Here is a 25269-nt window from a genome sequence, read left to right on the forward strand (position 1 = left end):
ACTGCAGCTCTGCCTTCACCTCATCAATGGAAAAACGCTAACAACTTCTTCAAATCATTTGCGGCCTCTATTTTTACTCTCACTTCACACCACTGCATTAGCACATCATGCAATATGTCACCTTCTTCAAGCCACTACATTTCTTTACAGCCGCCTGACTGTGCTAGCATCGGGCCAAGTTGCAACTTCAAGCTTTTTCATGGACTCCAGCTCCTTCCGACCAAAGGGGAATATTCCTTGCGCCATTCCTGATTTCCTGCCAGCTATATTATTTCCACTCATTCTCTCCTAAGTAATCAGTCAAGGGCACAATTGGCCTTGAAACTAAGGAAAGTGTCAGCCCAATCCTCCACCAAACACGAGTCATTCGGAACCTATGTTTATTTACACGATTGTTTTAAACAACTAGCAGCCTTGCTGGGATCTTCACTCACATCACCATTTGAGTTATCCGCACCTCTGCGTCATGATGCCTGCAGCATTAGCACTGTGCTATCCCCTCCTGTGCCCTCGTGCCCTGAATGTCATTCCGGTCACCAAGTTTCAGGAAGGACCTCAAGGCTCCCGACTGAGGGAAAGAGGAGGTCAACCAGATTCAGCTCAGGATGACAAACTTTGGCTCTTTGCAAAGATTTGAGAAGCTGGGATTCTGCAAACTGCAGCAGGTGTGGCTGATTAAGGGGAAACCTTACACATTTACAAAGACTCTTACACTTTCCTACCGACATCACCTCAGATAAATGAGGTGTGAAACTCTGAACGGACTCTGAAAAGAAGCAAAGTGACATTCCGCCTCCTCCCAATACGGTTGGAAAACAGCACTGGGAAGAGCCTCGGATTGTTCTCCGACACGAAAGGCGGCACTTGCAAGCACTTTGTTGTTGTTGTTGTTGTTTATGTGCGCAGCCAGATATTGCATTCTGTGCAGAATAGTGGTGCCTGAGAAACAATTCATGGTAAGAAGTGAATTGGGTTAGGAAGAGTGAAAAGTGGACAAGTCTGAAGATGTGAGAAGTTTGTTTTAATTTTGCAGACGGTGATGAAGGTAGAAATGTTGTGAAAGTTGATGATGAGAGAGTGGCTTTAAGAGAAAATGAAAGGAGGAGCGTGGTGTTTAAAGACAAGTGTGTGAAGTGGGAGTGCTGAAGTGAGCTGAAAGGAAAAGGAAAGCTGTTATGAAGCAGATGTTGAAAAGGGGCATGAGCAAAGTGCTGAAGATATTGATGTGGTGGGAGCGGATGTGCAGCGCAGTGAAGTATTTGAAGGAATGAAAGTGCAGAGGAATAAGAAAAGAGGGTCTTGCATTGGCCGGGTATCGAATCCAGGCCTCCCGCGTGGCAGGCGAGAATTCTACCACTGAACCACCAATGCCAGAGACTGTCAAAGGACAGCAGATGCAGTCCATTTCTTGACAGGCTTCAATTTGTAGCCCCAGTGAATCTGTCAATGACATTGAGTGGTTGCACAGGACACAGTTCCATTGCAAGCGAGACTGCAGCAAGAATTGAAAGAGCAACTAAAGGCTGACCTTGCATTGGCCGGGAATCGAACCCGGGCCTCCCGCGTGGCAGGCGAGAATTCTACCACTGAACCACCAATGCAATCGCTGCTTCCCCTTTTCACCTTCTCCTTTTTACAAATGCATTCACTTCTCACCGATCCCATTTCCTTCTGCTGTCGTTTCAATCCCTAAATTGCATCCAATTTTCTCACTAATACCTGAGCCACAACACCACAAACATCTCTCAAGCCGCTCTACACCCCCATTTCATTCACAACCACATTTCAAGCTTTCAACATTCTTCTAACCCACCTGCGCTGTGCCTCAGCTCCCCTCTCCTGCAATCTCATTCTCCCCCACTGCAGCTCTGCCTTCACCTCATCAATGGAAAAACGCTAACAACTTCTTCAAATCATTTGCAGCCTCTATTTTTACTCTCACTTCACACCACTGCATTAGCACATCATGCAATATGTCACCTTCTTCAAGCCACTACATTTCTTTACAGCCGCCTGACTGTGCTAGCATCGGGCCAAGTTGCAACTTCAAGCTTTTTCATGGACTCCAGCTCCTTCCGACCAAAGGGGAATATTCCTTGCGCCATTCCTGATTTCCTGCCAGCTATATTATTTCCACTCATTCTCTCCTAAGTAATCAGTCAAGGGCACAATTGGCCTTGAAACTAAGGAAAGTGTCAGCCCAATCCTCCACCAAACACGAGTCATTCGGAACCTATGTTTATTTACACGATTGTTTTAAACAACTAGCAGCCTTGCTGGGATCTTCACTCACATCACCATTTGAGTTATCCGCACCTCTGCGTCATGATGCCTGCAGCATTAGCACTGTGCTATCCCCTCCTGTGCCCTCGTGCCCTGAATGTCATTCCGGTCACCAAGCTTCAGGAAGGACCCCAAGGCTCCCGACTGAGGGAAAGAAGAGGTCAACCAGCTTCAGCTCAGGATGACGAACTTTGGCTCTTTGCAAAGATTTGAGAAGCTGGGATTCTTCAAACTGCAGCAGGTGTGGCTGATTAAGGGGAAACCTTACACATTTACAAAGACTCTCACACTTTCCTACCGAAATCACCTCAGGTAAATGAGGTGTGAAACTCTGAACGGACTCTGATAAGAAGCAAATTGACATTCCGCCTCCTCCCAATACGGTTGGAAAACAGCACTGGGAAGAGCCTCGGATTGTTCTCCGACACGAAAGGCGGCATTTGCAAGCACTTTGTTGTTGTTGTTGTTGTTTATGTGCGCAGCCAGATATTGCATTCTATGCATAATAGTGGTGCCTGAGAAACAATTCATGGTAAGAAGTGAGTTGGGTTTAAAAGAGCGAAACGTGGCCAAGTCTGAAGATGTGAGAAGTTTGTTTTAATTTTGCAGACGGTGATGAAGGTAGAAATGTTGTGAAAGTTGATGATGAGAGAGTGGCTTTAAGAGAAAATGAAAGGAGGAGCGTGGTGTTTAAAGACAAGTGTGTGAAGTGGGAGTGCTGAAGTGAGCTGAAAGTAAAAGGAAGGCTGTTATGAAGCAGATGTTGAAAAGTTGCATGAGCAAAGTGCTGAAGCTATTGATGTGGTGGGAGCGGGTGTGCAGAGCAGTGAAGTATTTGGAGGAATGAAAGTGCAGAGGAAGAAGAAAAAAGGAGGGTCTTGCATTGGCCGGGAAACGAACCCGGGCCTCCCGCGTGGCAGGCGAGAATTCTACCACTGAACCACCAATGCCAGAGGCTGTCAAAAGATAGCCGATGCAGTCCATTTCTTGACAGGCTTCAATTTGTAGCCCCAGTGAATCTGTCAATGACATTGAGTGGCTGCACAGGACACAGTTACATTGCAAGCGAGACTGCAGCAAGAATTGAAGGAGCAACTAAAGGCTGACCTTGCATTGGCCGGGAATCGAACCCGGGCCTCCCGCGTGGCAGGCGAGAATTCTACCACTGAACCACCAATGCAATCGCTGCTTCCCCTTTTCACCTTCTCCTTTTTACAAATGCATTCACTTCTCACCGATCCCATTTCCTTCTGCTGTCTTTTCAGTCCCTAAATTGCATCCAATTTTCTCACTAATACCTGAGCCACAACACCACAAACATCTCTCAAGCCGCTCTACACCCCCATTTCATTCACAACCACATTTCAAGCTTTCAACATTCTTCTAACCCACCTGCGCTGTGCCTCAGCTCCCCTCTCCTGCAATCTCATTCTCCCCCACTGCAGCTCTGCCTTCACCTCATCAATGGAAAAACGCTAACAACTTCTTCAAATCATTTGCGGCCTCTATTTTTACTCTCACTTCACACCACTGCATTAGCACATCATGCAATATGTCACCTTCTTCAAGCCACTACATTTCTTTACAGCCGCCTGACTGTGCTAGCATCGGGCCAAGTTGCAACTTCAAGCTTTTTCATGGACTCCAGCTCCTTCCGACCAAAGGGGAATATTCCTTGCGCCATTCCTGATTTCCTGCCAGCTATATTATTTCCACTCATTCTCTCCTAAGTAATCAGTCAAGGGTACAATTGGCCTTGAAACTAAGGAAAGTGTCAGCCCAATCCTCCACCAAACACGAGTCATTCGGAACCTATGTTTATTTACACGATTGTTTTAAACAACTAGCAGCCTTGCTGGGATCTTCACTCACATCACCATCTGAGTTATCCGCACCTCTGCGTCATGATGCCTGCAGCATTAGCACTGTGCTATCCCCTCCTGTGCCCTCGTGCCCTGAATGTCATTCCGGTCACCAAGCTTCAGGAAGGACCTCAAGGCTCCCGACTGAGGGAAAGAAGAGGACAACCAGCTTCAGCTCAGGATGACGAAATTTGGCTCTTTGCAAAGATTTGAGAAGCTGGGATTCTTCAAACTGCAGCACGTGTGGCTGATTAAGGGGAAAACTTACACATTTACAAAGACTCTTACACTTTCCTACCGACATCACCTCAGGTAAATGAGGTGTGAAACTCTGAACGGACTCTGATCAGAAGCAAATTGACATTCCGCCTCCTCCCAATACGGTTGGAAAACAGCACTGGGAAGAGCCTCGGATTGTTCTCCGACATGAAAGGCGGCATTTGCAAGCACTTTGTTGTTGTTGTTGTTGTTTATGTGCGCAGCCAGATATTGCATTCTATGCAGAATAGTGGTGCCTGAGAAACAATTCATGGTAAGAAGTCAGTTGGGTTTAAAAGAGCGAAACGTGGCCAAGTCTGAAGATGTGAGAAGTTTGTTTTAATTTTGCAGACAATGATGAAGGTAGAAATGTTGTGAAAGTTGATGATGAGAGAGTGGCTTTAAGAGAAAATGAAAGGAGGAGCGTGGTGTTTAAAGTCAAGTGTGTGAAGTGGGAGTGCTGAAGTGAGCTGAAAGGAAAAGGAAGGCTGTTATGAAGCAGATGTTGAAAAGGGGCATGAGCAAAGTGCTGAAGATATTGATGTGGTGGGAGCGGGTGTGCAGCGCAGTGAAGTATTTGAAGGAATGAAAGTGCAGAGGAATAAGAAAAGAGGGTCTTGCATTGGCCGGGAATCGAATCCAGGCCTCCCGCGTGGCAGGCGAGAATTCTACCACTGAACCACCAATGCCAGAGACTGTCAAAGGACAGCAGATGCAGTCCATTTCTTGACAGGCTTCAATTTGTAGCCCCAGTGAATCTGTCAATGACATTGAGTGGTTGCACAGGACACAGTTCCATTGCAAGCGAGACTGCAGCAAGAATTGAAAGAGCAACTAAAGGCTGACCTTGCATTGGCCGGGAATCGAACCCGGGCCTCCCGCGTGGCAGGCGAGAATTCTACCACTGAACCACCAATGCAATCGCTGCTTCCCCTTTTCACCTTCTCCTTTTTACAAATGCATTCACTTCTCACCGATCCCATTTCCTTCTGCTGTCGTTTCAATCCCTAAATTGCATCCAATTTTCTCACTAATACCTGAGCCACAACACCACAAACATCTCTCAAGCCGCTCTACACCCCCATTTCATTCACAACCACATTTCAAGCTTTCAACATTCTTCTAACCCACCTGCGCTGTGCCTCAGCTCCCCTCTCCTGCAATCTCATTCTCCCCCACTGCAGCTCTGCCTTCACCTCATCAATGGAAAAACGCTAACAACTTCTTCAAATCATTTGCAGCCTCTATTTTTACTCTCACTTCACACCACTGCATTAGCACATCATGCAATATGTCACCTTCTTCAAGCCACTACATTTCTTTACAGCCGCCTGACTGTGCTAGCATCGGGCCAAGTTGCAACTTCAAGCTTTTTCATGGACTCCAGCTCCTTCCGACCAAAGGGGAATATTCCTTGCGCCATTCCTGATTTCCTGCCAGCTATATTATTTCCACTCATTCTCTCCTAAGTAATCAGTCAAGGGCACAATTGGCCTTGAAACTAAGGAAAGTGTCAGCCCAATCCTCCACCAAACACGAGTCATTCGGAACCTATGTTTATTTACACGATTGTTTTAAACAACTAGCAGCCTTGCTGGGATCTTCACTCACATCACCATTTGAGTTATCCGCACCTCTGCGTCATGATGCCTGCAGCATTAGCACTGTGCTATCCCCTCCTGTGCCCTCGTGCCCTGAATGTCATTCCGGTCACCAAGTTTCAGGAAGGACCTCAAGGCTCCCGACTGAGGGAAAGAAGAGGTCAACCAGATTCAGCTCAGGATGACAAACTTTGGCTCTTTGCAAAGATTTGAGAAGCTGGGATTCTTCAAACTGCAGCAGGTGTGGCTGATTAAGGGGAAACCTTACACATTTACAAAGACTCTTACACTTTCCTACCGACATCACCTCAGATAAATGAGGTGTGAAACTCTGAACGGACTCTGAAAAGAAGCAAAGTGACATTCCGCCTCCTCCCAATACGGTTGGAAAACAGCACTGGGAAGAGCCTCGGATTGTTCTCCGACACGAAAGGCGGCACTTGCAAGCACTTTGTTGTTGTTGTTGTTGTTTATGTGCGCAGCCAGATATTGCATTCTGTGCAGAATAGTGGTGCCTGAGAAACAATTCATGGTAAGAAGTGAATTGGGTTAGGAAGAGTGAAAAGTGGACAAGTCTGAAGATGTGAGAAGTTTGTTTTAATTTTGCAGACGGTGATGAAGGTAGAAATGTTGTGAAAGTTGATGATGAGAGAGTGGCTTTAAGAGAAAATGAAAGGAGGAGCGTGGTGTTTAAAGACAAGTGTGTGAAGTGGGAGTGCTGAAGTGAGGTGAAAGTAAAAGGAAGGCTGTTATGAAGCAGATGTTGAAAAGTTGCATGAGCAAAGTGCTGAAGCTATTGATGTGGTGGGAGCGGGTGTGCAGAGCAGTGAAGTATTTGGAGGAATGAAAGTGCAGAGGAAGAAGAAAAAAGGAGGGTCTTGCATTGGCCGGGAATCGAACCCGGGCCTCCCGCGTGGCAGGCGAGAATTCTACCACTGAACCACCAATGCCAGAGGCTGTCAAAAGACAGCCGATGCAGTCCATTTCTTGACAGGCTTCAATTTGTAGCCCCAGTGAATCTGTCAATGACATTGAGTGGCTGAACAGGACACAGTTACATTGCAAGCGAGACTGCAGCAAGAATTGAAGGAGCAACTAAAGGCTGACCTTGCATTGGCCGGGAATCGAACCCGGGCCTCCCGCGTGGCAGGCGAGAATTCTACCACTGAACCACCAATGCAATCGCTGCTTCCCCTTTTCACCTTCTCCTTTTTACAAATGCATTCACTTCTCACCGATCCCATTTCCTTCTGCTGTCTTTTCAATCCCTAAATTGCATCCAATTTTCTCACTAATACCTGAGCCACAACACCACAAACATCTCTCAAGCCGCTCTACACCCCCATTTCATTCACAACCACATTTCAAGCTTTCAACATTCTTCTAACCCACCTGCGCTGTGCCTCAGCTCCCCTCTCCTGCAATCTCATTCTCCCCCACTGCAGCTCTGCCTTCACCTCATCAATGGAAAAACGCTAACAACTTCTTCAAATCATTTGCGGCCTCTATTTTTACTCTCACTTCACACCACTGCATTAGCACATCATGCAATATGTCACCTTCTTCAAGCCACTACATTTCTTTACAGCCGCCTGACTGTGCTAGCATCGGGCCAAGTTGCAACTTCAAGCTTTTTCATGGAATCCAGCTCCTTCCGACCAAAGGGGAATATTCCTTGCGCCATTCCTGATTTCCTGCCAGCTATATTATTTCCACTCATTCTCTCCTAAGTAATCAGTCAAGGGTACAATTGGCCTTGAAACTAAGGAAAGTGTCAGCCCAATCCTCCACCAAACACGAGTCATTCGGAACCTATGTTTATTTACACGATTGTTTTAAACAACTAGCAGCCTTGCTGGGATCTTCACTCACATCACCATTTGAGTTATCCGCACCTCTGCGTCATGATGCCTGCAGCATTAGCACTGTGCTATCCCCTCCTGTGCCCTCGTGCCCTGAATGTCATTCCGGTCACCAAGCTTCAGGAAGGACCTCAAGGCTCCCGACTGAGGGAAAGAAGAGGACAACCAGCTTCAGCTCAGGATGACGAACTTTGGCTCTTTGCAAAGATTTGAGAAGCTGGGATTCTTCAAACTGCAGCAGGTGTGGCTGATTAAGGGGAAACCTTACACATTTACAAAGACTCTTACACTTTCCTACCGACATCACCTCAGGTAAATGAGGTGTGAAACTCTGAACGGACTCTGATCAGAAGCAAATTGACATTCCGCCTCCTCCCAATACGGTTGGAAAACAGCACTGGGAAGAGCCTCGGATTGTTCTCCGACATGAAAGGCGGCATTTGCAAGCACTTTGTTGTTGTTGTTGTTGTTTATGTGCGCAGCCAGATATTGCATTCTATGCAGAATAGTGGTGCCTGAGAAACAATTCATGGTAAGAAGTCAGTTGGGTTTAAAAGAGCGAAACGTGGCCAAGTCTGAAGATGTGAGAAGTTTGTTTTAATTTTGCAGACGATGATGAAGGTAGAAATGTTGTGAAAGTTGATGATGAGAGAGTGGCTTTAAGAGAAAATGAAAGGAGGAGCGTGGTGTTTAAAGTCAAGTGTGTGAAGTGGGAGTGCTGAAGTGAGCTGAAAGAAAAAGGAAGGCTGTTATGAAGCAGATGTTGAAAATGTGCATGAGCAAAGTGCTGAAAATATTGATGTGGTGGGAGCGGGTGTGCAGCGCAGTGAAGTATTTGAAGGAATGAAAGTGCAGAGGAAGAAGAAAAAAGGAGGATTTTGCATTGGCCGGGAATCGAACCCGGGCCTCCCGCGTGGCAGGCGAGAATTCTACCACTGAACCACCAATGCCAGAGACTGTCAACAAACAGCAGATGCAGTCCATTTCTTGACAGGCTTCAATTTGTAGCCCCAGTGAATCTGTCAATGACATTGAGTGGCTGCACAGTACACAGTTCCATTGCAAGCGAGACTGCAGCAAGAATTGAAAGAGCAACTAAAGGCTGACCTTGCATTGGCCGGGAATCGAACCCGGGCCTCCCGCGTGGCAGGCGAGAATTCTACCACTGAACCACCAATGCAATCGCTGCTTCCCCTTTTCACCTTCTCCTTTTTACAAATGCATTCACTTCTCACCGATCCCATTTCCTTCTGCTGTCTTTTCAATCCCTAAATTGCATCCAATTTTCTCACTAATACCTGAGCCACAACACCACAAACATCTCTCAAGCCGCTCTACACCCCCATTTCATTCACAACCACATTTCAAGCTTTCAACATTCTTCTAACCCACCTGCGCTGTGCCTCAGCTCCCCTCTCCTGCAATCTCATTCTCCCCCACTGCAGCTCTGCCTTCACCTCATCAATGGAAAAACGCTAACAACTTCTTCAAATCATTTGCGGCCTCTATTTTTACTCTCACTTCACACCACTGCATTAGCACATCATGCAATATGTCACCTTCTTCAAGCCACTACATTTCTTTACAGCCGCCTGACTGTGCTAGCATCGGGCCAAGTTGCAACTTCAAGCTTTTTCATGGACTCCAGCTCCTTCCGACCAAAGGGGAATATTCCTTGCGCCATTCCTGATTTCCTGCCAGCTATATTATTTCCACTCATTCTCTCCTAAGTAATCAGTCAAGGGCACAATTGGCCTTGAAACTAAGGAAAGTGTCATCCCAATCCTCCACCAAACACGAGTCATTCGGAACCTATGTTTATTTACACGATTGTTTTAAACAACTAGCAGCCTTGCTGGGATCTTCACTCACATCACCATTTGAGTTATCCGCACCTCTGCGTCATGATGCCTGCAGCATTAGCACTGTGCTATCCCCTCCTGTGCCCTCGTGCCCTGAATGTCATTCCGGTCACCAAGTTTCAGGAAGGACCTCAAGGCTCCCGACTGAGGGAAAGAGGAGGTCAACCAGATTCAGCTCAGGATGACAAACTTTGGCTCTTTGCAAAGATTTGAGAAGCTGGGATTCTTCAAACTGCAGCAGGTGTGGCTGATTAAGGGGAAACCTTACACATTTACAAAGACTCTTACACTTTCCTACCGACATCACCTCAGATAAATGAGGTGTGAAACTCTGAACGGACTCTGAAAAGAAGCAAAGTGACATTCCGCCTCCTCCCAATACGGTTGGAAAACAGCACTGGGAAGAGCCTCGGATTGTTCTCCGACACGAAAGGCGGCACTTGCAAGCACTTTGTTGTTGTTGTTGTTGTTTATGTGCGCAGCCAGATATTGCATTCTGTGCAGAATAGTGGTGCCTGAGAAACAATTCATGGTAAGAAGTGAATTGGGTTAGGAAGAGTGAAAAGTGGACAAGTCTGAAGATGTGAGAAGTTTGTTTTAATTTTGCAGACGGTGATGAAGGTAGAAATGTTGTGAAAGTTGATGATGAGAGAGTGGCTTTAAGAGAAAATGAAAGGAGGAGCGTGGTGTTTAAAGACAAGTGTGTGAAGTGGGAGTGCTGAAGTGAGGTGAAAGTAAAAGGAAGGCTGTTATGAAGCAGATGTTGAAAAGTTGCATGAGCAAAGTGCTGAAGCTATTGATGTGGTGGGAGCGGGTGTGCAGAGCAGTGAAGTATTTGGAGGAATGAAAGTGCAGAGGAAGAAGAAAAAAGGAGGGTCTTGCATTGGCCGGGAATCGAACCCGGGCCTCCCGCGTGGCAGGCGAGAATTCTACCACTGAACCACCAATGCCAGAGGCTGTCAAAAGACAGCCGATGCAGTCCATTTCTTGACAGGCTTCAATTTGTAGCCCCAGTGAATCTGTCAATGACATTGAGTGGCTGCACAGGACACAGTTACATTGCAAGCGAGACTGCAGCAAGAATTGAAGGAGCAACTAAAGGCTGACTTTGCATTGGCCGGGAATCGAACCCAGGCCTCCCGCGTGGCAGGCGAGAATTCTACCACTGAACCACCAATGCAATCGCTGCTTCCCCTTTTCACCTTCTCCTTTTTACAAATGCATTCACTTCTCACCGATCCCATTTCCTTCTGCTGTCTTTTCAATCCCTAAATTGCATCCAATTTTCTCACTAATACCTGAGCCACAACACCACAAACATCTCTCAAGCCGCTCTACACCCCCATTTCATTCACAACCACATTTCAAGCTTTCAACATTCTTCTAACCCACCTGCGCTGTGCCTCAGCTCCCCTCTCCTGCAATCTCATTCTCCCCCACTGCAGCTCTGCCTTCACCTCATCAATGGAAAAACGCTAACAACTTCTTCAAATCATTTGCGGCCTCTATTTTTACTCTCACTTCACACCACTGCATTAGCACATCATGCAATATGTCACCTTCTTCAAGCCACTACATTTCTTTACAGCCGCCTGACTGTGCTAGCATCGGGCCAAGTTGCAACTTCAAGCTTTTTCATGGAATCCAGCTCCTTCCGACCAAAGGGGAATATTCCTTGCGCCATTCCTGATTTCCTGCCAGCTATATTATTTCCACTCATTCTCTCCTAAGTAATCAGTCAAGGGTACAATTGGCCTTGAAACTAAGGAAAGTGTCAGCCCAATCCTCCACCAAACACGAGTCATTCGGAACCTATGTTTATTTACACGATTGTTTTAAACAACTAGCAGCCTTGCTGGGATCTTCACTCACATCACCATTTGAGTTATCCGCACCTCTGCGTCATGATGCCTGCAGCATTAGCACTGTGCTATCCCCTCCTGTGCCCTCGTGCCCTGAATGTCATTCCGGTCACCAAGCTTCAGGAAGGACCTCAAGGCTCCCGACTGAGGGAAAGAAGAGGACAACCAGCTTCAGCTCAGGATGACGAACTTTGGCTCTTTGCAAAGATTTGAGAAGCTGGGATTCTTCAAACTGCAGCAGGTGTGGCTGATTAAGGGGAAACCTTACACATTTACAAAGACTCTTACACTTTCCTACCGACATCACCTCAGGTAAATGAGGTGTGAAACTCTGAACGGACTCTGATCAGAAGCAAATTGACATTCCGCCTCCTCCCAATACGGTTGGAAAACAGCACTGGGAAGAGCCTCGGATTGTTCTCCGACATGAAAGGCGGCATTTGCAAGCACTTTGTTGTTGTTGTTGTTGTTTATGTGCGCAGCCAGATATTGCATTCTATGCAGAATAGTGGTGCCTGAGAAACAATTCATGGTAAGAAGTCAGTTGGGTTTAAAAGAGCGAAACGTGGCCAAGTCTGAAGATGTGAGAAGTTTGTTTTAATTTTGCAGACGATGATGAAGGTAGAAATGTTGTGAAAGTTGATGATGAGAGAGTGGCTTTAAGAGAAAATGAAAGGAGGAGCGTGGTGTTTAAAGTCAAGTGTGTGAAGTGGGAGTGCTGAAGTGAGCTGAAAGAAAAAGGAAGGCTGTTATGAAGCAGATGTTGAAAATGTGCATGAGCAAAGTGCTGAAAATATTGATGTGGTGGGAGCGGGTGTGCAGCGCAGTGAAGTATTTGAAGGAATGAAAGTGCAGAGGAAGAAGAAAAAAGGAGGATTTTGCATTGGCCGGGAATCGAACCCGGGCCTCCCGCGTGGCAGGCGAGAATTCTACCACTGAACCACCAATGCCAGACACTGTCAACAAACAGCAGATGCAGTCCATTTCTTGACAGGCTTCAATTTGTAGCCCCAGTGAATCTGTCAATGACATTGAGTGGCTGCACAGTACACAGTTCCATTGCAAGCGAGACTGCAGCAAGAATTGAAAGAGCAACTAAAGGCTGACCTTGCATTGGCCGGGAATCGAACCCGGGCCTCCAGCGTGGCAGGCGAGAATTCTACCACTGAACCACCAATGCAATCGCTGCTTCCCCTTTTCACCTTCTCCTTTTTACAAATGCATTCACTTCTCACCGATCCCATTTCCTTCTGCTGTCTTTTCAATCCCTAAATTGCATCCAATTTTCTCACTAATACCTGAGCCACAACACCACAAACATCTCTCAAGCCGCTCTACACCCCCATTTCATTCACAACCACATTTCAAGCTTTCAACATTCTTCTAACCCACCTGCGCTGTGCCTCAGCTCCCCTCTCCTGCAATCTCATTCTCCCCCACTGCAGCTCTGCCTTCACCTCATCAATGGAAAAACGCTAACAACTTCTTCAAATCATTTGCGGCCTCTATTTTTACTCTCACTTCACACCACTGCATTAGCACATCATGCAATATGTCACCTTCTTCAAGCCACTACATTTCTTTACAGCCGCCTGACTGTGCTAGCATCGGGCCAAGTTGCAACTTCAAGCTTTTTCATGGACTCCAGCTCCTTCCGACCAAAGGGGAATATTCCTTGCGCCATTCCTGATTTCCTGCCAGCTATATTATTTCCACTCATTCTCTCCTAAGTAATCAGTCAAGGGCACAATTGGCCTTGAAACTAAGGAAAGTGTCAGCCCAATCCTCCACCAAACACGAGTCATTCGGAACCTATGTTTATTTACACGATTGTTTTAAACAACTAGCAGCCTTGCTGGGATCTTCACTCACATCACCATTTGAGTTATCCGCACCTCTGCGTCATGATGCCTGCAGCATTAGCACTGTGCTATCCCCTCCTGTGCCCTCGTGCCCTGAATGTCATTCCGGTCACCAAGTTTCAGGAAGGACCTCAAGGCTCCCGACTGAGGGAAAGAGGAGGTCAACCAGATTCAGCTCAGGATGACAAACTTTGGCTCTTTGCAAAGATTTGAGAAGCTGGGATTCTTCAAACTGCAGCAGGTGTGGCTGATTAAGGGGAAACCTTACACATTTACAAAGACTCTTACACTTTCCTACCGACATCACCTCAGATAAATGAGGTGTGAAACTCTGAACGGACTCTGAAAAGAAGCAAAGTGACATTCCGCCTCCTCCCAATACGGTTGGAAAACAGCACTGGGAAGAGCCTCGGATTGTTCTCCGACATGAAAGGCGGCACTTGCAAGCACTTTGTTGTTGTTGTTGTTGTTTATGTGCGCAGCCAGATATTGCATTCTGTGCAGAATAGTGGTGCCTGAGAAACAATTCATGGTAAGAAGTGAATTGGGTTAGGAAGAGTGAAAAGTGGACAAGTCTGAAGATGTGAGAAGTTTGTTTTAATTTTGCAGACGGTGATGAAGGTAGAAATGTTGTGAAAGTTGATGATGAGAGAGTGGCTTTAAGAGAAAATGAAAGGAGGAGCGTGGTGTTTAAAGACAAGTGTGTGAAGTGGGAGTGCTGAAGTGAGGTGAAAGTAAAAGGAAGGCTGTTATGAAGCAGATGTTGAAAAGTTGCATGAGCAAAGTGCTGAAGCTATTGATGTGGTGGGAGCGGGTGTGCAGAGCAGTGAAGTATTTGGAGGAATGAAAGTGCAGAGGAAGAAGAAAAAAGGAGGGTCTTGCATTGGCCGGGAATCGAACCCGGGCCTCCCGCGTGGCAGGCGAGAATTCTACCACTGAACCACCAATGCCAGAGGCTGTCAAAAGACAGCCGATGCAGTCCATTTCTTGACAGGCTTCAATTTGTAGCCCCAGTGAATCTGTCAATGACATTGAGTGGCTGCACAGGACACAGTTCCATTGCAAGCGAGACTGCAGCAAGAATTGAAGGAGCAACTAAAGGCTGACCTTGCATTGGCCGGGAATCGAACCCGGGCCTCCCGCGTGGCAGGCGAGAATTCTACCACTGAACCACCAATGCAATCGCTGCTTCCCCTTTTCACCTTCTCCTTTTTACAAATGCATTCACTTCTCACCGATCCCATTTCCTTCTGCTGTCTTTTCAATCCCTAAATTGCATCCAATTTTCTCACTAATACCTGAGCCACAACACCACAAACATCTCTCAAGCCGCTCTACACCCCCATTTCATTCACAACCACATTTCAAGCTTTCAACATTCTTCTAACCCACCTGCGCTGTGCCTCAGCTCCCCTCTCCTGCAATCTCATTCTCCCCCACTGCAGCTCTGCCTTCACCTCATCAATGGAAAAACGCTAACAACTTCTTCAAATCATTTGCGGCCTCTATTTTTACTCTCACTTCACACCACTGCATTAGCACATCATGCAATATGTCACCTTCTTCAAGCCACTACATTTCTTTACAGCCGCCTGACTGTGCTAGCATCGGGCCAAGTTGCAACTTCAAGCTTTTTCATGGAATCCAGCTCCTTCCGACCAAAGGGGAATATTCCTTGCGCCATTCCTGATTTCCTGCCAGCTATATTATTTCCACTCATTCTCTCCTAAGTAATCAGTCAAGGGTACAATTGGCCTTGAAACTAAGGAAAGTGTCAGCCCAATCCTCCACCAAACACGAGTCATTCGGAACCTATGTTTATTTACACGATTGTTTTAAACAACTAGCAGCCTTGCTGGGATCTTCACTCACATCACCATTTGAGTTATCCGCACCTCTGCGTCATGATGCCTGCAGCATTAGCACTGTGCTATCCCCTCCTGTGCCCTCGTGCCCTGAATGTCATTCCGGTCACCAAGCTTCAGGAAGGACCTCAAGGCTCCCGACTGAGGGAAAGAAGAGGTCAACCAGCTTCAGCTCAGGATGACGAACTTTGGCTCTTTGCAAAGATTTGAGAAGCTGGGATTCTTCAAACTGCAGCAGGTGTGGCTGATTAAGGGGAAACCTTACACATTTACAAAGACTCTCACACTTTCCTACCGACATCACCTCAGGTAAATGAGGTGTGAAACTCTGAACGGACTCTGATAAGACGCAAATTGACATTCCGCCTCCTCCCAATACGGTTGGAAAACAGCACTGGGAAGAGCCTCGGATTGTTCTCCGGCATGAAAGGCGGCATTTGCAAGCACTTTGTTGTTGTTGTTGTTGTTTATGTGCGCAGCCAGATATTGCATTCTATGCAGAATAGTGGTGCCTGAGAAACAATTCATGGTAAGAAGTCAGTTGGGTTTAAAAGAGCGAAACGTGGCCAAGTCTGAAGATGTGAGAAGTTTGTTTTAATTTTGCAGACGATGATGAAGGTAGAAATGTTGTGAAAGTTGATGATGAGAGAGTGGCTTTAAGAGAAAATGAAAGGAGGAGCGTGGTGTTTACAGACAAGTGTGTGAAGTTGGAGTGCTGAAGTGAGCTGAATGAAAAAGGAAGGCTGTTGTGAAGCAGATGTTGAAAATGTGCATGAGCAAAGTGCTGAAAATATTGATGTGGTGGGAGCGGGTGTGCAGCGCAGTGAAGTATTTGAAGGAATGAAAGTGCAGAGGAAGAAGAAAAAAGGAGGGTCTTGCATTGGCCGGGAATCGAACCCGGGCCTCCCGCGTGGCAGGCGAGAATTCTACCACTGAACCACCAATGCCAGAGGCTGTCAAAAGACAGCCGATGCAGTCCATTTCTTGACAGGCTTCAATTTGTAGCCCCAGTGAATCTGTCAATGACATTGAGTGGCTGCACAGGACACAGTTACATTGCAAGCGAGACTGCAGCAAGAATTGAAAGAGCAACCAAAGGCTGACCTTGCATTGGCCGGGAATCGAACCCAGGCCTCCCGCGTGGCAGGCGAGAATTCTACCACTGAACCACCAATGCAATCGCTGCTTCCCCTTTTCACCTTCTCCTTTTTACAAATGCATTCACTTCTCACCGATCCCATTTCCTTCTGCTGTCGTTTCAATCCCTAAATTGCATCCAATTTTCTCACTAATACCTGAGCCACAACACCACAAACATCTCTCAAGCCGCTCTACACCCCCATTTCATTCACAACCACATTTCAAGCTTTCAACATTCTTCTAACCCACCTGCGCTGTGCCTCAGCTCCCCTCTCCTGCAATCTCATTCTCCCCCACTGCAGCTCTGCCTTCACCTCATCAATGGAAAAACGCTAACAACTTCTTCAAATCATTTGCAGCCTCTATTTTTACTCTCACTTCACACCACTGCATTAGCACATCATGCAATATGTCACCTTCTTCAAGCCACTACATTTCTTTACAGCCGCCTGACTGTGCTAGCATCGGGCCAAGTTGCAACTTCAAGCTTTTTCATGGACTCCAGCTCCTTCCGACCAAAGGGGAATATTCCTTGCGCCATTCCTGATTTCCTGCCAGCTATATTATTTCCACTCATTATCTCCTAAGTAATCAGTCAAGGGCACAATTGGCCTTGAAACTAAGGAAAGTGTCAGCCCAATCCTCCACCAAACACGAGTCATTCGGAACCTATGTTTATTTACACGATTGTTTTAAACAACTAGCAGCCTTGCTGGGATCTTCACTCACATCACCATTTGAGTTATCCGCACCTCTGCGTCATGATGCCTGCAGCATTAGCACTGTGCTATCCCCTCCTGTGCCCTCGTGCCCTGAATGTCATTCCGGTCACCAAGCTTCAGGAAGGACCCCAAGGCTCCCGACTGAGGGAAAGAAGAGGTCAACCAGCTTCAGCTCAGGATGACGAACTTTGGCTCTTTGCAAAGATTTGAGAAGCTGGGATTCTTCAAACTGCAGCAGGTGTGGCTGATTAAGGGGAAACCTTACACATTTACAAAGACTCTCACACTTTCCTACCGAAATCACCTCAGGTAAATGAGGTGTGAAACTCTGAACGGACTCTGATAAGAAGCAAATTGACATTCCGCCTCCTCCCAATACGGTTGGAAAACAGCACTGGGAAGAGCCTCGGATTGTTCTCCGACACGAAAGGCGGCATTTGCAAGCACTTTGTTGTTGTTGTTGTTGTTTATGTGCGCAGCCAGATATTGCATTCTATGCATAATAGTGGTGCCTGAGAAACAATTCATGGTAAGAAGTCAGTTGGGTTTAAAAGAGCGAAACGTGGCCAAGTCTGAAGATGTGAGAAGTTTGTTTTAATTTTGCAGACGGTGATGAAGGTAGAAATGTTGTGAAAGTTGATGATGAGAGAGTGGCTTTAAGAGAAAATGAAAGGAGGAGCGTGGTGTTTAAAGACAAGTGTGTGAAGTGGGAGTGCTGAAGTGAGCTGAAAGTAAAAGGAAGGCTGTTATGAAGCAGATGTTGAAAAGTTGCATGAGCAAAGTGCTGAAGCTATTGATGTGGTGGGAGCGGGTGTGCAGAGCAGTGAAGTATTTGGAGGAATGAAAGTGCAGAGGAAGAAGAAAAAAGGAGGGTCTTGCAATGGCCGGGAAACGAACCCGGACCTCCCGCGTGGCAGGCGAGAATTCTACCACTGAACCACCAATGCCAGAGGCTGTCAAAAGACAGCCGATGCAGTCCATTTCTTGACAGGCTTCAATTTGTAGCCCCAGTGAATCTGTCAATGACATTGAGTGGCTGCACAGGACACAGTTACATTGCAAGCGAGACTGCAGCAAGAATTGAAGGAGCAACTAAAGGCTGACCTTGCATTGGCCGGGAATCGAACCCGGGCCTCCCGCGTGGCAGGCGAGAATTCTACCACTGAACCACCAATGCAATCGCTGCTTCCCCTTTTCACCTTCTCCTTTTTACAAATGCATTCACTTCTCACCGATCCCATTTCCTTCTGCTGTCTTTTCAATCCCTAAATTGCATCCAATTTTCTCACTAATACCTGAGCCACAACACCACAAACATCTCTCAAGCCGCTCTACACCCCCATTTCATTCACAACCACATTTCAAGCTTTCAACATTCTTCTAACCCACCTGCGCTGTGCCTCAGCTCCCCTCTCCTGCAATCTCATTCTCCCCCACTGCAGCTCTGCCTTCACCTCATCAATGGAAAAACGCTAACAACTTCTTCAAATCATTTGCGGCCTCTATTTTTACTCTCACTTCACACCACTGCATTAGCACATCATGCAATATGTCACCTTCTTCAAGCCACTACATTTCTTTACAGCCGCCTGACTGTGCTAGCATCGGGCCAAGTTGCAACTTCAAGCTTTTTCATGGACTCCAGCTCCTTCCGACCAAAGGGGAATATTCCTTGCGCCATTCCTGATTTCCTGCCAGCTATATTATTTCCACTCATTCTCTCCTAAGTAATCAGTCAAGGGTACAATTGGCCTTGAAACTAAGGAAAGTGTCAGCCCAATCCTCCACCAAACACGAGTCATTCGGAACCTATGTTTATTTACACGATTGTTTTAAACAACTAGCAGCCTTGCTGGGATCTTCACTCACATCACCATTTGAGTTATCCGCACCTCTGCGTCTTGATGCCTGCAGCATTAGCACTGTGCTATCCCCTCCTGTGCCCTCGTGCCCTGAATGTCATTCCGGTCACCAAGCTTCAGGAAGGACCTCAAGGCTCCCGACTGAGGGAAAGAAGAGGACAACCAGCTTCAGCTCAGGATGACAAACTTTGGCTCTTTGCAAAGATTTGAGAAGCTGGGATTCTTCAAACTGCAGCAGGTGTGGCTGATTAAGGGGAAACCTTACACATTTACAAAGACTCTTACACTTTCCTACCGACATCACCTCAGGTAAATGAGGTGTGAAACTCTGAACGGACTCTGATCAGAAGCAAATTGACATTCCGCCTCCTCCCAATACGGTTGGAAAACAGCACTGGGAAGAGCCTCGGATTGTTCTCCGACATGAAAGGCGGCATTTGCAAGCACTTTGTTGTTGTTGTTGTTGTTTATGTGCGCAGCCAGATATTGCATTCTATGCAGAATAGTGGTGCCTGAGAAACAATTCATGGTAAGAAGTCAGTTGGGTTTAAAAGAGCGAAACGTGGCCAAGTCTGAAGATGTGAGAAGTTTGTTTTAATTTTGCAGACGATGATGAAGGTAGAAATGTTGTGAAAGTTGATGATGAGAGAGTGGCTTTAAGAGAAAATGAAAGGAGGAGCGTGGTGTTTAAAGTCAAGTGTGTGAAGTGGGAGTGCTGAAGTGAGCTGAAAGAAAAAGGAAGGCTGTTATGAAGCAGATGTTGAAAATGTGCATGAGCAAAGTGCTGAAAATATTGATGTGGTGGGAGCGGGTGTGCAGCGCAGTGAAGTATTTGAAGGAATGAAAGTGCAGAGGAAGAAGAAAAAAGGAGGGTTTTGCATTGGCCGGGAATCGAATCCGGGCCTCCCGCGTGGTAGGCGAGAATTCTACCACTGAACCACCAATGCCAGAGACTGTCAAAGGACAGCAGATGCAGTCCATTTCTTGACAGGCTTCAATTTGTAGCCCCAGTGAATCTGTCAATGACATTGAGTGGCTGCACAGGACACAGTTACATTGCAAGCGAGACTGCAGCAAGAATTGAAGGAGCAACTAAAGGCTGACTTTGCATTGGCCGGGAATCGAACCCGGGCCTCCCGCGTGGCAGGCGAGAATTCTACCACTGAACCACCAATGCAATCGCTGCTTCCCCTTTTCACCTTCTCCTTTTTACAAATGCATTCACTTCTCACCGATCCTATTTCCTTCTGCTGTCTTTTCAATCCCTAAATTGCATCCAATTTTCTCACTAATACCTGAGCCACAACACCACAAACATCTCTCAAGCCGCTCTACACCCCCATTTCATTCACAACCACATTTCAAGCTTTCAACATTCTTCTAACCCACCTGCGCTGTGCCTCAGCTCCCCTCTCCTGCAATCTCATTCTCCCCCACTGCAGCTCTGCCTTCACCTCATCAATGGAAAAACGCTAACAACTTCTTCAAATCATTTGCGGCCTCTATTTTTACTCTCACTTCACACCACTGCATTAGCACATCATGCAATATGTCACCTTCTTCAAGCCACTACATTTCTTTACAGCCGCCTGACTGTGCTAGCATCGGGCCAAGTTGCAACTTCAAGCTTTTTCATGGACTCCAGCTCCTTCCGACCAAAGGGGAATATTCCTTGCGCCATTCCTGATTTCCTGCCAGCTATATTATTTCCACTCATTCTCTCCTAAGTAATCAGTCAAGGGCACAATTGGCCTTGAAACTAAGGAAAGTGTCAGCCCAATCCTCCACCAAACACGAGTCATTCGGAACCTATGTTTATTTACACGATTGTTTTAAACAACTAGCAGCCTTGCTGGGATCTTCACTCACATCAGCATTTGAGTTATCCGGGCCTCTGCGTCATGATGCCTGCAGCATTAGCACCGTGCTATCCCCTCCTGTGCCCACGTTTCAAGCTTTCAACATTCTTCTAACCCACCTGCGCTGTGCCTCAGCTCCCCTCTCCTGCAATCTCATTCTCCCCCCCTGCAGCTCTGCCTTCACCTCATCAATGTTAAAACGCTAACAACTTCTTCAAATCATTTGGGGTCTGTATTTTTACTCTCACTTCACACCTTTATGGATGTGTCATTCCATGTTCTCTATGTACTAGTTGGGCAAGTATAATCTACATAGGAGTTTTCCAGAAAGCGATTACTTTACATTCTCAGGCAGCTTTTGCTTGTATGTATTTTTTTAAAAAACACATGTCTTCCTTATGCAGTTCAATATACCTGTAATTAATCCAGGGCTGTTATCTGCTGTCAGGACAATGTCAATGGTGGAAAACTGGTGGAATTTCTTCTGTAACCGAAATGCCTGACAGCGGAAAGAAAATTATACTACTGAAGAGGCAGTTACAGAGCAAAAGGGCAGGACAGCCCTTAAGATTTATCAATGTGTAGCCTCATAGTTCACAGCAGATACTAAGGCCTACACGTGTAAATCAATGCAGGCTAGGAGAAAGTAAAGACTGCCACATGGCCATTTTTCTCCATTAAGGCCATAAGGTCCATTACCGCTGCTTCATGTGGCCGACCATTACCAATACATTGCAACTTGTGAAACCATCAGTAAATGGAGCAGACTGGAGGGAAGCTCTTTAGGGACCTGGGACCATGTACTAGGCCCTGCTTATTTTAATGGGGAGATGGGTGAGTAGTGGGGTGTATCTTGGGGGAAGGAAAACCTGGTCACTTTGATAAAGTGTTGATGCAGGCCTTACCCACCAGATTTTCCATCGTTATTCATTGTGATACCTCCCTGTAATCTCAGGTGGGCTCATTGAGGAAAACCCTGACCACAACCTACAAAACAATAGGGATGCTCCTAAGATATACTGTTGCTATGGAATTGCTATCTTTAAATGCAAGTGGTGCAGACGGAGCACCTGATAGCATAGTAGAATAGAATATGGATGTGATATTTCTATTTAAGCAAGTTGACTTTCTTGGCAACTTCAAGTAATATATTATGTTAACAGAGACTAGAGTATCCAATGATATTTGCGATTAGTTTTTCTTTATTCATTCACAGGATGTGAGCTTCGCTGGCTGGGCCAGCATTTATTGCCCATCCCTACTTGCCCTTGAGAAGGTGGTGGTGAGCTGCCTTCTTGAACCGCTGCAGTCCATGTGGTGTAGGTACACCCACTGTGATGTTAGGAAGGGAGTTCCAGGGTTTTGACCCAGCGACAGTGAAGGAACGGCGATATATTTCCAAGTCAGGATGGTGAGTGACCTGAAGGGGAACTTCCAGGTGGTGGTGTTCCCATCTGTCTGCTGCCCTCGTCCTTCTAGATGGTCGTGGTCGTGGGTTTGGAAGGTGCTGTCCATGGAGCCTTGGTGAATTCCTGCAGCGCATCTTGTAGATGGTACACTGTGTATATACGCTACTGTGCGTCAGTGGTGGAGGGAGTGAATGTTTGTGGATGGGGTGCCAATCAAGTGGCTGCTTTGCCCTAGACGGTGTCAAGCTTCTTGAGTGTTATGGGAGCTGCACTCATCCAGGCAAGTGGGGATTATTCCATCACACTCCTGAATTGTGCCTTGTAGATGGTGGACAGGCTTTGGGGAGTCAGGTGAGATACTCAATGCAGGATTCCTAGCCTCTGACCTGCTCTTGTAGCCACAGTAATTATATGGCTCATTCAGTTCAGTTTCTCTTCAATGGTAACCCCCAGGATGTTGATAGTGGAGGATTCAATGATGATATGGCCATTGATCATCAAGGGGCGATGGTTGGATTCTCTCTTGTTGGAGATGGTCAGTGCCTGGCACTTTTGTGACGTGAATGTTACTTGCCACTTGTCTGCCCAAGCCTGGATATTGTCCAGGTCTTGCTGCATATGGACATGAACTGCTTCAGTATCTGAGGAGCCGCAAATGGTGCTGAACATTGTGCAATCATCAGTGAACAACCCCACTTCTGACCTTATGATGGAAGGAAGGTCATTGATAAAGCAGCTGAAGATGGTTGGGCTGAGGACACCAAGCTGAGGAACTCCTGCAGTGATGTCCTGGAGCTGAGATGACTGATCTCCAACAACCACAACCATCTTCCTTTATGCTAGGTATGACTCCAACCAGCGGAGAGTTTTCCCCCTGATTCCCGTTGACTGCAGTTTTGCTAGGGTCCCTTGATGCCACACTTTGTCAAATGCTGCCTTGATGTCAAGGGCAGTCACTCTCACCTCATTATATGATAATTAGAGGAGGAGAGGATTTTTGCAAGCAATGTTGATGTGTGAAATTTTTCAAGTAAAGCTAATTTAAAAGCATTTTCATATGCTATTGATGCCATTAGGCCTTTCAGTGCTCCCTCTGAATGTTAGTCCCTTAGACAACGTATTTATGTATGTTTTTCACATTATTAGCAATAGTAAGCAGTTCTGAAACCATGTGAGATACTTAGCTGAGCACAGCCAAGGATACATCATAACTCATCAGTCAAAAGTATGAGAAATAAAACAAAAATCACAACGTCTCTGACATTTTGGGAGAGATTTTGAATCCAGCTTCTCACTGAATATTGGCACAGACTGCATCAAGTCTCACAAGCTCAGACCTATATATGAGCTATTGTCATTGGCAGGAGGTTTAAATTAAAAAGAAGTTCTTCTATAATCCCAATCCACTTGAGCGTGTTAGCTCAATTAAACTAGTCACATGGGGACATGAAGCCACTTAGAATAGCTCAAAATAAGTGCCATACTGCTCTGTGTTCCTCAGCCTGTCATCAGGAGAAAACAAGAATATAATGATTTTGGCAAGAGCACACTTGCATAACTATTAGGCAAAAACTGGGCTTGGAGCCTGAGCTCATCTTTTTGTGACGTGACAAGAATATGAAACAGAATTTACTTCATCTGGCATCCAGTACAAGGAGTTGCTTCACAGGTTTAAGCAATTTATCTCACATTAGAGAGAGCCACAGCGAACCTGTTTCAAACGCTGATCAGTGTTAAGTAAGACATAGCACTGTGAATAAGCCAGCTTGCAGAGAATTTGTGGAGAATCTTACTAGGGTCGCTCCTGGGATATATACAGCAAACAGTCACCAGGTAAGCAAGTTATGTTTACCATTCCTATCAGTGCCTCTCTATTTCCTTTCTCTGATCTGCAGCAGTAACTAGTTATGAATAAACAGTAATTAAGGTTAATAAGGCTTAACACGATGGAGTTTATTTCTGTGGCAGATTGGTAGGTCACTGAAGTTGGGTCTTTGATATCACACAGAAAATGTTCTAACACCAGTTCCAATGACTCACATCCAGTAATTTGTTTATTTTCACTCCTCTTCACCTCTCGCACTGTTATATATACAATACTTATGCTGCATCTATTATTCCAGTTTTGGTATAATGAAAGATATAAAGCCAATTTTAAAATGCTGATTGTTCTTAATCGTTATGCACCTCCACAAGCACAGGACGGCTAATCACTCAATGCTTTGGTCACAGATTCTCGTCTGCACTTAGTCAGCCTGGAAAGAGTGCGTTAGCTTTTTTTTGGGAACTATGTATCTTCCTGCAAGGATGCAGGTGCTTTTTTTTTGCGATTTGTTTTTTCTCTCCAATTCCTAATCTCCTAGGCCACATACTTCCTTTTACCAAGAGCTTTCCCACCCCCACCACCCCCAACCCCAAACTTCTGGGCAACGACCAATGGTGCTCTTGGAGAGGGGCCAGGCTGGTTGATGGGGATGGTTATCCTCAATTTTACCCATTCCTTACACTGCACCACAGTCATGATTAGGAACTGAGGAGAATGGGAGATTGAACCTGTGGTCTTCTATTCCATGATACCACGCATTATTGCTGCAATGCATAAAAGCCAATATTAACCTTGCCTATCTGGTGAACTTCAGGCAGTTAAAATGGCATATGAGACTTACCTACATTGATCCACCTTTTTGAGGGTTTGATCATAACCTGCTCCTCTGAGTGGGACACACACCTTTAGCCAGTGGGATCATTCTTTAAGTATGTAAAGCATGCTCCAATGATGTCACTGGGGCTCAACTACAATTTTAACTGAAGGTATTCCCAGGGAATCTATTGTGGTTTCCCTATCAGGCCCAACATAGCATGGAGCTGGGGCCAGAAGAGGCCTAAAAAGATAACTGGATTTTATATTTTTGCTTCTCCTCATGGAGCAGGAAGATCTTTTCCAGGCCCCACATTGAAAA

General features: G+C 46.1%; 22 non-coding genes across 22 annotated transcripts; all 22 read right to left on the reverse strand.

Annotated features, from left to right (window-relative positions):
- Nucleotides 1–1300: 1300 nt before the first annotated feature.
- trnag-gcc (transfer RNA glycine (anticodon GCC)) lies at nt 1301–1371 on the reverse strand. Its single transcript has one exon. It is a non-coding gene; the product is annotated as a tRNA-Gly (tRNA).
- A 159-nt stretch (nt 1372–1530) lies between these two features.
- trnag-gcc (transfer RNA glycine (anticodon GCC)) lies at nt 1531–1601 on the reverse strand. Its single transcript has one exon. It is a non-coding gene; the product is annotated as a tRNA-Gly (tRNA).
- A 1561-nt stretch (nt 1602–3162) lies between these two features.
- trnag-gcc (transfer RNA glycine (anticodon GCC)) lies at nt 3163–3233 on the reverse strand. The gene has a single exon. It is a non-coding gene; the product is annotated as a tRNA-Gly (tRNA).
- Nucleotides 3234–3392: 159 nt separating this feature from the next.
- Nucleotides 3393–3463, reverse strand: trnag-gcc (transfer RNA glycine (anticodon GCC)). Its single transcript has one exon. It is a non-coding gene; the product is annotated as a tRNA-Gly (tRNA).
- A 1558-nt stretch (nt 3464–5021) lies between these two features.
- Nucleotides 5022–5092, reverse strand: trnag-gcc (transfer RNA glycine (anticodon GCC)). The gene has a single exon. It is a non-coding gene; the product is annotated as a tRNA-Gly (tRNA).
- A 159-nt stretch (nt 5093–5251) lies between these two features.
- On the reverse strand, nt 5252–5322 carry trnag-gcc (transfer RNA glycine (anticodon GCC)). Its single transcript has one exon. It is a non-coding gene; the product is annotated as a tRNA-Gly (tRNA).
- Nucleotides 5323–6883: 1561 nt separating this feature from the next.
- Nucleotides 6884–6954, reverse strand: trnag-gcc (transfer RNA glycine (anticodon GCC)). Its single transcript has one exon. It is a non-coding gene; the product is annotated as a tRNA-Gly (tRNA).
- A 159-nt stretch (nt 6955–7113) lies between these two features.
- On the reverse strand, nt 7114–7184 carry trnag-gcc (transfer RNA glycine (anticodon GCC)). The gene has a single exon. It is a non-coding gene; the product is annotated as a tRNA-Gly (tRNA).
- Nucleotides 7185–8745: 1561 nt separating this feature from the next.
- On the reverse strand, nt 8746–8816 carry trnag-gcc (transfer RNA glycine (anticodon GCC)). The gene has a single exon. It is a non-coding gene; the product is annotated as a tRNA-Gly (tRNA).
- A 159-nt stretch (nt 8817–8975) lies between these two features.
- Nucleotides 8976–9046, reverse strand: trnag-gcc (transfer RNA glycine (anticodon GCC)). The gene has a single exon. It is a non-coding gene; the product is annotated as a tRNA-Gly (tRNA).
- Nucleotides 9047–10607: 1561 nt separating this feature from the next.
- trnag-gcc (transfer RNA glycine (anticodon GCC)) lies at nt 10608–10678 on the reverse strand. The gene has a single exon. It is a non-coding gene; the product is annotated as a tRNA-Gly (tRNA).
- A 159-nt stretch (nt 10679–10837) lies between these two features.
- On the reverse strand, nt 10838–10908 carry trnag-gcc (transfer RNA glycine (anticodon GCC)). Its single transcript has one exon. It is a non-coding gene; the product is annotated as a tRNA-Gly (tRNA).
- A 1561-nt stretch (nt 10909–12469) lies between these two features.
- Nucleotides 12470–12540, reverse strand: trnag-gcc (transfer RNA glycine (anticodon GCC)). Its single transcript has one exon. It is a non-coding gene; the product is annotated as a tRNA-Gly (tRNA).
- A 159-nt stretch (nt 12541–12699) lies between these two features.
- On the reverse strand, nt 12700–12770 carry trnag-gcc (transfer RNA glycine (anticodon GCC)). Its single transcript has one exon. It is a non-coding gene; the product is annotated as a tRNA-Gly (tRNA).
- Nucleotides 12771–14331: 1561 nt separating this feature from the next.
- Nucleotides 14332–14402, reverse strand: trnag-gcc (transfer RNA glycine (anticodon GCC)). Its single transcript has one exon. It is a non-coding gene; the product is annotated as a tRNA-Gly (tRNA).
- A 159-nt stretch (nt 14403–14561) lies between these two features.
- trnag-gcc (transfer RNA glycine (anticodon GCC)) lies at nt 14562–14632 on the reverse strand. The gene has a single exon. It is a non-coding gene; the product is annotated as a tRNA-Gly (tRNA).
- Nucleotides 14633–16193: 1561 nt separating this feature from the next.
- Nucleotides 16194–16264, reverse strand: trnag-gcc (transfer RNA glycine (anticodon GCC)). The gene has a single exon. It is a non-coding gene; the product is annotated as a tRNA-Gly (tRNA).
- Nucleotides 16265–16423: 159 nt separating this feature from the next.
- trnag-gcc (transfer RNA glycine (anticodon GCC)) lies at nt 16424–16494 on the reverse strand. The gene has a single exon. It is a non-coding gene; the product is annotated as a tRNA-Gly (tRNA).
- A 1561-nt stretch (nt 16495–18055) lies between these two features.
- trnag-gcc (transfer RNA glycine (anticodon GCC)) lies at nt 18056–18126 on the reverse strand. The gene has a single exon. It is a non-coding gene; the product is annotated as a tRNA-Gly (tRNA).
- A 159-nt stretch (nt 18127–18285) lies between these two features.
- On the reverse strand, nt 18286–18356 carry trnag-gcc (transfer RNA glycine (anticodon GCC)). The gene has a single exon. It is a non-coding gene; the product is annotated as a tRNA-Gly (tRNA).
- A 1561-nt stretch (nt 18357–19917) lies between these two features.
- On the reverse strand, nt 19918–19988 carry trnag-acc (transfer RNA glycine (anticodon ACC)). The gene has a single exon. It is a non-coding gene; the product is annotated as a tRNA-Gly (tRNA).
- Nucleotides 19989–20147: 159 nt separating this feature from the next.
- trnag-gcc (transfer RNA glycine (anticodon GCC)) lies at nt 20148–20218 on the reverse strand. Its single transcript has one exon. It is a non-coding gene; the product is annotated as a tRNA-Gly (tRNA).
- Between the last annotated feature and the right edge of the window lie 5051 nt (nt 20219–25269).

Source organism: Cetorhinus maximus, chromosome 1 (genome assembly GCF_964194155.1).
Source record: "Cetorhinus maximus chromosome 1, sCetMax3.hap1.1, whole genome shotgun sequence".
Lineage (NCBI taxonomy): Eukaryota > Metazoa > Chordata > Chondrichthyes > Lamniformes > Cetorhinidae > Cetorhinus > Cetorhinus maximus.